The sequence below is a fragment of the Callionymus lyra genome, chromosome 12 (genome assembly GCF_982586985.1).
Source record: "Callionymus lyra chromosome 12, fCalLyr1.hap1.1, whole genome shotgun sequence".
Taxonomy (NCBI): domain Eukaryota; kingdom Metazoa; phylum Chordata; class Actinopteri; order Syngnathiformes; family Callionymidae; genus Callionymus; species Callionymus lyra.
Window position 1 is genome coordinate 21092479 of NC_141829.1, and position 13070 is coordinate 21105548.

The 13070-nt window shown below is 37.2% G+C and overlaps 1 long non-coding RNA gene across 1 annotated transcript; it reads right to left on the minus strand.

The window, feature by feature from the left end:
* Nucleotides 1-11599: 11599 nt before the first annotated feature.
* LOC148068626 (uncharacterized) lies at nt 11600-12613 on the minus strand. Its single transcript, XR_015713187.1, has 3 exons — nt 12025-12613; nt 11860-11894; nt 11600-11761 (listed from the first exon to the last, which is right to left on the minus strand). It is a non-coding gene; the product is annotated as an uncharacterized LOC148068626 (long non-coding RNA).
* Nucleotides 12614-13070: the final 457 nt, after the last annotated feature.

Sequence of the window (13070 nt, forward strand, 5' to 3'; positions counted from 1 at the left end):
CTCTCACTCCTTTCTCTTGAACCCAGAAACACACTTCTTTCAACTCAGCCAATCAGAGTCGGTCACTTGACACCTTCACTAACCTGTAAAACCTTGTACTTAAACCTGAAAAAACCCATCAACCCCAGTGTTACAATTCATTAATATATGCAATTATTAAGAATGTCATGGTGTTAAAATGGTGTAGGTTTAAACATTGTGAGAATGTGGACATTTTTAATAAAAAGTTACTTTTTGGGAAAGGTTTATAATGATTGTGAGGCGTCGTGTGGTTTATTTGTCTTGTTATTTGATCAAGTTTTCTAAAGATTTTGACACTGGTAGTGATGGACTGACAAAGCTTCATGAAGCAGTGTCATGTTGTTTAGAGGTCAGTAGGTGGTGCCATCAGTTTTAAAATAATGTGATGTTTCATTATAACAGTTGTTCAAAACAAAGGGAAATAGAGCAGAGACCGCCATCTAGTGGAGTCTGAAAATAATGCGCTGTTTCATGAAGCTTCAGCAGACCATTACTAGACAATGGCACGAAGGACAAATTACATCTGGATCCAAGAATGTTTGGAAGGATTCTTCATTTGTATAACTTCTACTAGTGATGGGTTGATAAGGCCTCATGAAGCAGCTGATGTTGTATCATGATACAGTTTGAAGGACCGCTAGATGGCGCTCTCAGTTAAAAATGTTGGCAGGTTTCATTGAATTATTAGATCTCTGTAAAATATTTCATTAGAACATAATTAAAACATAGAGTGCTAGTGGCCTTTTAAAATGAAGACACTGTATCATGATACAGCTAATGCAGTATATATAGAATAAAAAAAATCAATAATTATTGTATTTGTTTATATCCTCCTCGCCTCCATGGCAATGGTATGCTCTCTCTGAGTGATTTTCTCGATTTGTATTTGACCCCCTATGATACTTGAAATCGTTCAGCCTATGTATCTCACAGGCTTTCTCTGTATTTTAGAGAAAATACTGATTTTCTTTGGCAGCTGTGATGAAGACTATCATGATTGTTGACAGTAGAAGAAGCAACATGGCTGATGAGAAGAGAGAGAAAGGTCAATACCTTTGAAGCATTTGAATTTGTGAGCCAGTTCACGTCCAAGTGTCGAACCTGAACTGAGAATTTGAAAAGTGGGTGAACATGTGGAAGGTCGAAAACAAGACGGACTCAATTTTGTCGTCCTGACGTGCAGTGTTTCAAAAAACAAACACGTGGCAGTCTTTGAAAAAACATCCATTAGATTCAAATTGAAGAAACTGACGCTTTTCTTTCTTAGAATCAAACAATTTGAACCTTTATCAAAACAGTCGGAGGTTTCTAGTCGTCATGGATACAGTCTGATGTTTTGTACGTCTTACTTGGAGAACATTAATCAATCTAGGAAGGAGGAAATGGCATCTTCCTTTTTTCTTCACACAATCATTTCTACTTGTTTCAGAGCAGATGGAGCCAATTCAGACTGAATAAAAAAAAGCTTAATGATTGGGTGTCCTTAAGCAAATGTGTCCACTTTGTGATGCAACTTTGATTGATGGCTCACTCAGGTCGAAGTTTGGAAGGAGGTCCATCACCTCCAAGGTCATGATTCTCTGCCAGGAAACGTCTAGACCGCCCTGAGACTGGAAGAGTTGATGAAGGAACCAGGAAGAACATCCAAAATTTTGAGAGAAATCGGTATTAACGTTTTAATAGATGTAGATTTATGAATATGACACAGAACAAGCAGGAAACCAGTAAATTCTAGTGTCTTTGTTACGCGATTGACCCTCGTAGTTTCCTTATTTGCCATTAATTTAATACTTCCAGTTTGGATTATATTCGGCTTCCTGTGGACCAGACATCTCTCCGGCTCCTCCCTGTTTCCCAAAATGATTGTAGATGAATTTCTGTCAGGCATTTGGCTATTTACTGTTCAGACAACATTTGTTTCCTTCTTGCCTGGACGAGTCTTCATCTACTTCAGGTTCGACCACTTTTGCATCGTCTTTTCTACTATTTTCTGTAAAAGAAGACAATTAGCTACTTGGATAAGATTCTCTTTCTACTCTTTCCTCGTTCAGACGACTCTTTGGCTTTTTGGACAACATTTGGCGACCTCCTGTTAGGGAGATAATGAGCTTCTTTCTCTTTGGAAGACATCAAGCTATACCTGTTATAACCAAATTTAGTTTCCTCTTGTCCAGACAACTCTTTGCCTACTTCCTTTGTTTTGACCAAAGTCTGGTTACTTCCAGTGGTGTATTTTCGTCGTTGTTTCAGCCAATCAAAGAAAATCACATTCATTGACATGTTGTTTTTTTTTAGTTGGTGCATCAACCTTATTTTAAGAAGCTAACATGTATTTTTCTATAGTTAAATAAGTCTTAAGGTGCTAAAGGTCATTCTTCTTTGCTGTGTTTTTAGAGCTGACTGTGGTATTTTTAATCCATGAGGTGTGAGGAGCTGAGACAATGTTGACCTCAGACATCCAGGCCACTGTTACACACAATGTATGATGTTATAAAATCCCTGAGCTTATTATACTAACCAGGATTTCATTCCATCCTTGCATCAAATATGTTTGCCAATTTAACTTTATCCTCAGTGACAGTTCATCCAGACTATATTTCAACTACCATCATGCATGCAATCATTAAAACAAACATTTTAAAGTCCTTTTTTAAGAGCTTTTTATTTTATTTGAGGCATTTTAAAATAATAATGAATCAGCTGAATATTATTTTGGTCATTTTTAATGTTTGTTTATTTTAGTAAAGATAAATCAATAGAGTAACTAAACAAAAAAAAAAACATGATCAATTTTTATATATTGTCATTACCCTCATTATAACAAAGAAAATCTACAAAATAAAATTAAAATGTTGCAGTAAGAATATTGTGTTTAACTTGTGTTTTATTGTATAGTGTCTAACACTAATACATATACATATAATACTAATACATGTAGAAATTGAAAAATGTATTGTTTTCTTTGCAATATGTATTGCAGGAATTAAATCTTTTTTATCATAGTTCTACTTATCAAGAGTTTGAGAACCTTGATATAAACATTTAATTTCAGTCAAAAGTCACCTTATATTTAAATAAATTTACTGCATTACTTGAAAATCTCTTGCTAACAATTATTATGTATCGGTGGTTCAAAATACTTTTGTCTCTACAAGAATGTTCACATAAAACTCATAAAAACATTTTTTTTTATTTGATATCAAAGAGACATTTTTAGCTGAACCTACTGGACTACCCATTTGATCTTATCCAGTAACAGAATGTTTCAAATGTCCCAGGATGGGAGTGATCACACTCAAAAGAGATGGATTTGCTTCAAAAGAGGCAAATGAGGTAACATTGCAAAATCTGTCTGTTTTAACTCAATTGCCAGATTTCTTTATGTCCCATTCATCAGTGTTAGTTTGATGGAAACTGTCTCCTGCAGTGTCACACCAACCATGAATCACGGGTCTGCAGCGGCGCTGTAACAGGACAGGGATGTGCGTAATGGCTGCCAGTAATGGCAGCAATTGCAGCTTTGGTGCTGTTAAATGACTTTGACAGTGGAAGAGGGAAACAGGAACGAGGGCCCGGAGACGTATATAATTTTGTTTATAATTCTAGTGCTGAGACCAATAAACAAAAGAGTGCTCCACTCCCATTAACCTCTTCGATTTCACGGGCGGTGAAATAGCTGCTCTTCCTTACCGTTCTCTTTGTCAGTGGTTTATACGTAAAAGTGCTAATTATGGCATCCTGCTGGTGCCACAAAGATAAAACTACATATTCACTGTTATTCTGTGTCTTTTGTGTGATACAAGTACAGAAACCAGGAGCTCTTTTCCTAAAACACTTTTGTAAATTACATGATTACACAGATTTGGCTAAAAAATTTGCCTCAAGCAACTTGGAGCCTGAGAACTTGCCCATGGGCCCACAATAGGGAATGGAACCTATAACCTTCTGTCACACAGTCATGGCCAAACACACAGTGGTGAATTTGTAGAAACTTTTTTTGTCATGATGGAAATCAAAGTTAAACGGCAACTAACTGGATCCAAGTGCTAATTGCTTGTTATCTCAGGGTCAATGTGACCCAAATGTGTTTATTCACCTTGACCCAGGGGCAACACAAAGGATTACCACAAACACATTTGTTTTCAGGCTTTTGGGTCACCTTGACCCTGAAATAAATGAAAGCAGGCAGAATGAATCGAAACAGCAAGATAAACATAGTTATGAACCAAAAAATTAGTATAGGAAGACATAGAGAAGGAAACTTAGCATAGGAAAAAAGGGGGACTGACACCACGGACTGGAACCAGGAAGGTTACGCAACAGCTGCATGGGCACTGATTGCAGATTGGTTTCAGCAGGGTGTCATTAACCTCTCAGAAGACAAAATGCAGGGGAATGAAAAAAAACAAAAACAGTAAGTGACAGAGACTCAAACTATTAAACGCCTTTAAATAATTCTTGGAACCAGAGAGAACTTCACAAGACATACAAAAATTAAAGAACCCAATTCAGCTTGACTCACGTAGTCAGTGCACTGTGTACGTTGTGTCTGCGTGCTCCAAAATCCGCACTTAAAAATCTGTTTTTGCAAATAGACAGCACGCAAGTGCAAGTACGGCATGTTGGGACCTAGGCTTTATTTTCACACCAATTCAATTCCCTATAATTTAAATCTTCTTTTGAGTTATTTTTTCAAAAGACAGAGAGACATGAACATAGTTACCTCGACGATGGACATAATCATTCTGCCCTCAAGGTAAGATAAAGTTCTACCTGAATAGCATAAGAATCATTTATACCTTCAGCAGCAAGTATGAGTTGGATTTCCACTGAAGTACTGCAATTGTTCCATGACTTACTTGGCATTGAAGTCTTTACAAAAAGAGACTTTTTGAATTGTCACGACTAGAATTGATTGTCATTACCCACTGTTCAATTTTCTTCACATGTAAGAGAATTTGACATCTTAACTTGCCTGGGCGACTGTAATCAGTCGGAGGCAGCGGAGGAACAGTTTTGTGGCTGATTGTGGTGTTCAGTGTCTGATTCTGCAAATTAGTGGCAATTTTCTGCATCTGAAGCAAAAGACCAGGATGACTTTTGAAAACAACACAATACGATTGGTTTGCATTCATGCGGTTAAAGTGCTAGTGAAGTCAACATTTTTCCAACTACTTTTTGAATCATTTATTGGTTAAAAAACAGAGGAGGTTTTCAGCTCTATTTCATATCCTCAGTAAATACAAGTTAAAATACTGCAAAACACAGTTAGTGAAAACAGTTTCTGCTTAACTAGAACTGTACAAAAATAACATGTTTTCATTATTTATTGAACACAAATGTAAGTTGGTGAATAAATATGGGTAGTTTAGGATTTAATAACTGGTGGCAGCAAAAACCTCATCCAAAAGTTTCCTGTTGTTTCAATAATTTTGAACCATTCCTCTTCCTCAAAACTGTTTTGGTTCAATAATATTCTTACAGTGTCTGATTTAAATTGCTCGCTTGAGGTCATACCACAGTGGAGTCAAGATTCTGACTGGGCCACTCAGATGGCATGTTTTCCATTGTCTTAGCCATATCCTGTATTAGATTTACTTCATGTTATGAGTCGTTGCCCTGCTGCATCACTCATCTTCTGTTGAGCTTCATCAGCTGAATAGATGGTCTTATGTCTTCCTGCAAAACTGAATGATTGATTGGACTCCTGGCACCAATAAGCTTTGGAGAGGTCACTATAGATTACTTAACCTACCATGCACTGTGCATATTTTATATAATACAAAAAAGTGGAATTTGTTTGTCCATTGTCGGGACTTATAAACCATACACATTTTACGCTTAATTTGCAGATGTCTTTCTCGAAAGGCTTCAACAAACTTTTTTCAACACTAAATATCTCGATAGGAATCTAACACAGATGTGACTGACGTCTTTAAAAGCTATTTTTTTAATAGTCATAAACTCAGAATCAGATATTCGTCAAAATACAAACACAGTTTACAAAACAGAAAATAAAAAAATACATATATTGACATTTTGTCCGTTGTCAATCGTACATGTCTGGATGTGTATAAATGCTCAACTTTATCTAAACAGAGAACCTTTTACTAAACTTGATTATTAAAGCAGAGATGATAGCGGAGGTCAATGACAGCGCCTGCCGACCAACAAAAACATAAAATAGCATTCGCTAAATAGTAGTGATGGTTTGATGAATCTGAAGCTGTGTCATTATTTTTCAGAGTCCACTTGATGGCGTCAATTTTTAAACTGATGGCGCCACCTACTGCCCTTCAAACAACATGACACTGCTTCATGAAGTGTGATCAGCCCATCGCTACTAAATAAGAAAACGTAGGACTTACATCGTCTCTGGCTTGTCATGAAAGTTATCCACAGAAAACATATTTGTTCTATGTACTGTCTTAATGGCTGAGTTTTAATAATGTTTAGTTATTGTGAATTACAAATGCTGTATAATGATAATAAAGACTTGAATCTTAAAAATGTGCCCGTCCCTAAAGCGAGAGGAATTCTGAAGACCTTTTATTTATAATTAGTAAAATAAATAAATATTATAATGGTCTGCAGCCTCATGAGTTAAGAAACACTATTTCAAAAAGTATTGATCTGCAAAAAAATATGTGTAATCTCATCCTGAACATTTTTTAATTGCATAGATATATGTAAACCCGTGGAAAGCGTTTAAATTCCCGCTCGATCACGTCATCGTGTTTACATTCGCGGCGCGCGGTCACGTGACAAAGTTGACCAATCAAGGCACGCTTCTAAAGCCGGTAGCGTCGAGCTGTCAAACTGAGAGTGAGGGACGCGCCGAAAGTTATCGCTACAGGAATGTCAAGACTCATCAGTAAAAGTTTCAAAAGATTGCTCTGTTTTAAAAACATTCATTTTAGGAGTCGACCACTAAATGTGTCGATCATCTTGAATGTCCGGATCGAAGACGAGCTAAGAGACGCGTCTGTTTTGGTGAGTCGCGCTATTAGCTTAGCGTTCATTCATTCTTACGTCAACAAATCAGTGCCTTTTAATGCAAAACTTCTTACAATATAAACATCCCTGTCATGTGTCTCTATATTGTAAACCGCCTCTCTTAATAGATCTGTTGTTAGGAGTGGTTATAACCGAATAAATGAATTAGTGGTGAATAATTTATATTAATGTTATTTATTTTATAAATGAAAAGATTAATCATGATTAGAATTAAATGGATAATACAACCCGTGTATTTAACGATTGAATTGTGTGCACACTGGAATATAAAACTCAAATATAAGATGAATGAGTATAAGATTGAGACAATACTTAAGCCTGGAACCTGTCCTTTGTACAGGCCTTGATGGCTTGAGGTGGAAGGCTCCTGTAAAAATCCTGTATAATCCGTATACTGTTGCTGTTCGACTTTTTGTCCTCGCATCATAGAGAAAGAACTCTTAAACTTGTGTCCACTCCTGAATGCAGTTGGTCAGAAAAAGAGCCTTGAACTATTATTTATTTTCCTCCATTTACAGGAATGAACTGAATTACAATTATCATTTTGTCCTTATACCTGGCCATCCTTATTTTGGGGTATTATTGGTGAATGTCTGTCTATTGCACTTGAATTAATATGTGGTACCTTCAAACCTAAAGAGTGACTTTCTTCATATTTAAAAATTGTAGTGAAGTACATGCTACATATACAACAATTGAAATAAATCCTGGTAACTGTCCAAGCAAAATAATTCCCCAAAATTGGATTAAACGTTTTATGTACTACTTTATCTACACTTCAAATGGAGCGCTCACAATGGTATGTTAAGTCAATGCAAGTAATCTATTTGCTTTCATTATCTCTTCTATCAATCTTTGGAAAAGTGACTCTTGAGCACTGCTCATATTGCATCAGATGTACCCAGGGATTCATCACTTCATCACAAGTTTTACTGGCTGATTAATACACGAAACAAATGTCAGTGATGCTACCTGGGAAGATACTTGTTCTTTTGATTTACTAACTCGGTGGTGACTCTCGCTTTAGTAGACAGAAAATCGCTAGTGATCAATTTGATGCTGATGTTTTCGCTCCATTTCATGTTTTTTTTCAACATTTTATACGTTTGATGGACATATTCATGAATAAATACATAAGTGTGTGCTCATGGTGATATCCCGTCAGGGTTTGTAGTATAATTATTGAGTGCCATGTTTAGCAAATTTTGCAAATGACTTTGGTCTCATCCAGATCCGTGTCTTGAGTTGTTTTAAATCTGAAATGTACCAGATGTCAGACCTTTATTTGGGCAGCAGCCATGGTGTGTGTATGCTATGCAGGCTTATAAACATTGTGCTCTTTGTTTATTAAATGATATTTCAAAATGTTAACACAATCGATATTAAATCGATTTACCCACCCTAGTACATAACATGCGTTCGTTTGAATACCATGGAATAAAAAAAGATTTGTCTAATTCAGGGCAAACACAGGTTTCAAAAACAGTGCAAGTCCACGGTTCAGGAGTTAAACACGTTTACACGGTTGCATTGTATTCATAAACCATTTAACTAACCGTGCATTCAGACTAAAATCTCTCGTAATATTTACTTAACACCAGGTCCCTTGATAGAAAAATTGTATTTAATTAAATTTGTGCTCGGTTTTGTGTCACATGCTGCTAGTTTAGACATGCCATCAAACTAAATGCTATTCGGCGTCAGGGGGCACACGTACCATACGACGGTTTATAATCTAATATCACGCTTATATATTTGTTTCTGAAAGGACGGCAGGTGTTGGGGGGTGATGCTGACGCTCTGAAAAAGGGCAAATATTGTCGTGACACGGCGAACAGTTGGTGTGGAGCGCGGCACCTGTGCTCACTCGGGTACAAACTTCAATCAGACCCAAGCAGCTGAACCGCAGCCATTAGTGGACTGTTTTAACAGCATCTGTCAGGTGACGCAAGACGTCTTTGGAGGAAAGTGGGGAAAAGTGTAGATCTGCAAATTCACCCTCCTCGTGTTTGTTACTACAGAAATTACGAGAAAAAAAAAACAAGCTTTTCTTTTTAATGAATGCATTTCAAACTAATGTGGTAAAACTATTTATTCTCCCAGTCAGAATACTTCCAATTAAAATTGAATTCATAGCGAAATAATGGGTCAATAATTAAGGTTTTCTAACAGAAACAGCCTAACCATCAACAGAAGCAATACGTAGAAAAAAACAATTTTATAAAAACATTCATGATAGGAAAACATGGTATATTATTATACAAAACAAAATCTTGTAGGTAACGTCACGTGTTGCTAAAAGGTCGTTAATGAAACGCGTTTTATTTAAAAAATAAAAACAATTTCACTGGGTTGCATCAGTAAACGCACCGACCTGTGATGAGCCCCTTGAACAACACAACATCAAAATAATGAGATGACAAGAGACTGTTTTCTGTGTTAAAAACGCTTAATTGATGCTCAACATAAATGTATTTTTCAAACAGCAGGTGTGTAAAGCTCCTGATGACAAGCAACTTTTTAAGTTTTAGTTCAGGAAAAAAAAAAATTTTGGCATGTTTTAAGGATTTGGGTTTAATATGAAAAAAGTCATTTAATTGTATGAAATGATGTATGAAAGGTGTTTTATTTTGATTGATTGTTCAAGGTGCTTTCTTTGGTCAACTTTCCTCAATAAATAAAGCTGTAAACTAGCGAGATAGCAAATCGGTAAATGTATATGATAGTCTTTATGGAACTATCTTGTTGCTGAGAATCCAGCCCAGCATTCCTGCTGATTCAGCATTATAATGAGGTTTATTTTACAGGCGCTTGAAGGACAACTAATGAGTGATTTAAGTGTATCTTAAACAGATCTTGGACCTCTATTGTACTCATCAGTATGTGTCTGTTACATTGAAATATTATCATTAGAAAATCTGCCTTGTCCACTGAAAACGCTTTGTTTTTCTGGAGATTAAATCTTGTTTACCATAACCACACCCACTCTGCTAATGATTGGTCAAGCATCAAGGGTTGTCACCACATGTCATCAATCCTGGACAACTTTATTTAGTCACGACTTAAAGCCATCATCACAATGAGAGACTTACTGCATCTTGGAGAGGAAGACTTCAACAACTGAAACATGAGAGTAAGTAAATCAAAGTTAAGTTGCCTTTAATTTTTTATTTAGGATGCCTTTAACTAAGGGTGGGTCTGTGAAAAAATGCAGACAATGAACAAGTCTATGTTGCAAAACAAGTCGGGGGTACCCTGTAATAAAATTGCATAGCGTTTTGGAGCTAAATGTTGAAGGTTAGCTTTGAAACGGTCTTCATTTTAAACCACTTGAAAAGTTAAATGAATTGTTTCATCCTGAACAAAAGTGTTAATATGATAAAATGTAATACATTTAGAAATAATTAAGCCTCTATTCACTTACTTTAAATGGTTACTTCCAATATCTTCCGAAACAATAGCTGTCTATCTTTCTAATAAACTGTCTGGAAATTGAGGGCTACCTTGAGACCAGCAGGTTTGGCAACCAATAGCGCCCAAGTAACACATCGACTAATTCCAGTGAAACCTCAATGGCAGACCATCTAAACTACTTTCTTTTCCCTATCCAAGTTAACTAAAAAAAAAACCCTTCAGGGCACTTAAAGCATGGACACATAGAATTAAAGAAACTTTTCTGTGCTAAAGCTATGAATGCACTTAATACCGCGCATATTATTTTCTGTTCAATAGTATCATGGAATACTTCTACGTACAGGCTGCAATATTTGCTTTGACTGCTCTCCTTTATTTGTGGAATGCTAGTGTTTTGTCTTGTCCAAAAAAGGTGAGTGTATTTTTTTTATGTATATGCGTGTCTTTTAAAGGTCTAAAACAAAGAAAAAAGTTTCTTAATGATCAGTGTATAGTTGCACTTTTAGGGATTGTACTGTTGATTCCATTGCACTGTACAATGACTTTAATAATTATTTTAAAGCTGATCTATCCTCAAAAGTCATAGGAAATATTAAAATGAATTATTTATTTAGCTACTACAGGGAGTGCGGAAATATTAGGCAAGTTGTATTTTTGAGGATTAATTTTATTATTGAACAACAACCATGCTCTTAATTAACCCAAAACACTCATTAATATCAAAGGTGAATATTTTTGGAAGTTGGAGCAGGGCTTTTTTAGTTTTAGCTATTTTAGGAAGATATCTGTGTGTGCAGGTGACTTTTACTGTGCATAATTATTAGGCAACTTAACAAAAAACAAATATATACCCATTATAATTATTTATTTTCACCAGGGAAACCAATATAACAGTTCAACAATCACAAATATACATTTCTGACATTCAAAAACAAAACAAAACCAAATCAGTGACCAATATAGCCACCTTTCTTTGCAAGGACGCTCAAAAGCCTGCCATCCATGGATTCTGTCAGTGTTTTGATCTGTTCACGATCAACATTGCGTGCAACAGCAACCACAGCCTCCCAGACACGTTCAGAGAGGTGTACTGTTTTCCCTCCTTGTAAATCTGACATTTGATGAGGGACCACAGGTTCTCTATGGGGTTCAGATCAGGTGAACAAGGAGGCCATGTCATTGGTTTTTCTTCTTTTAGACCCTTTCTTGCCAGCAATGATGGAGCATTGTCCTGCATGAAAATCATGTTTTTCTTGAAGGATGCCGACTTCTTCCTGTACCACTGCTTGAAGAAGGTGTCTTCCAGAAACTGGCAGTAGGACTGGGAGTTGAGCTTGATTCCATCCTCAACCCGAAAAGGCCCCACAAGCTCATCTTTGATGATACCAGCCCATACCAGTACCCCACCTCCACCTTGCTGGCGTCTGAGTCGGACTGGAGCTCTCTGCCCTTTACCGATCCAGCCACGGGCCCATCCATCTGGCCCATCAAGACTCACTCTCATTTCATCAGTCCATAAAACCTTAGAAAAATCAGTCTTGAGATATTTCTTGGCCCAGTCTACAAGTAGACGTTTCAGCTTGTGTGTCTTGTTCAGTGGTGGTCGTTTTTCAGCCTTTCTTACCTTGGCCATGTCTCTGAGTATTGCACACCTTGTGCTTTTTGGCACTCCAGTGATGTTGCAGCTCTGAAATATGGCAAAACTGGTGGCAAGTGGCATCTTGGCAGCTGCATGCTTGACTTTTCTCAGTTCATGGGCAGTTATTTTGCGCCTTGGTTTTTCCACACGCTTTTTGCGACCCTGTTGACTATTTTGAATGAAACGCTTGATTGTTCGATGATCACGCTTCAGAAGCTTGGCAATTTTAAGAGTGCTGCATCCCTCTACAAGAAATCTCACTATTTTTGACTTTTCGGAGCCTGTCAAGTCCCTCTTCTGACCCATTTTGCCAAAGGAAAGGAAGTTGCCTAATAATTATGCACACCTGATATAGGGTGTTGATGTCATTAGACCACACCCCTTCTCATTACAGAGATGCACATCACCTGATATGCGTAATTGGGAGTAGGCTTTCGAGCCTATACAACTTGGAGTAAGACAACATGCATAAAGAGCATGATGTGGTCAAAATACTCATTTGCCTAATAATTCTGCACTCCCTGTAGTAATCAGAGTGAATGATATGGATAATTTCTGACTTCCTCAGGTAAAGACTTAACTTCCACAGATTCTTTATCTGCTTTTATGTGTTTTAAGGAGAGGTCAGGGGTCAGATCTGTTGGTTCTCGACATGGTCACTGTATTTATGGACTCCCGCTGTCCCGGGCTCCTATATGTCAACACAAACGAGTCAGGATTGAGTGTCCCGTGACAGGCGACATTTTTCACCGCTCGCCCTCAGACCTGTTCAAGGTCCACAAGCTCTTCCCCTGGTCCAGGGAGGAGTTTTCCAAGGGCACCTGGTTCCTCCAGCAGGGAAACATTCAAAGGACATGTAAGGGGAAGAGTGTCGTCGAAGTAATAAATTATCAATCCTTCCACGGTGTTGGGTCTGACTTTTATTAATGAAGTCCTGGAAAGATCAGCTCCTAATTGCTGGACTAATAGTCCCTCTGAA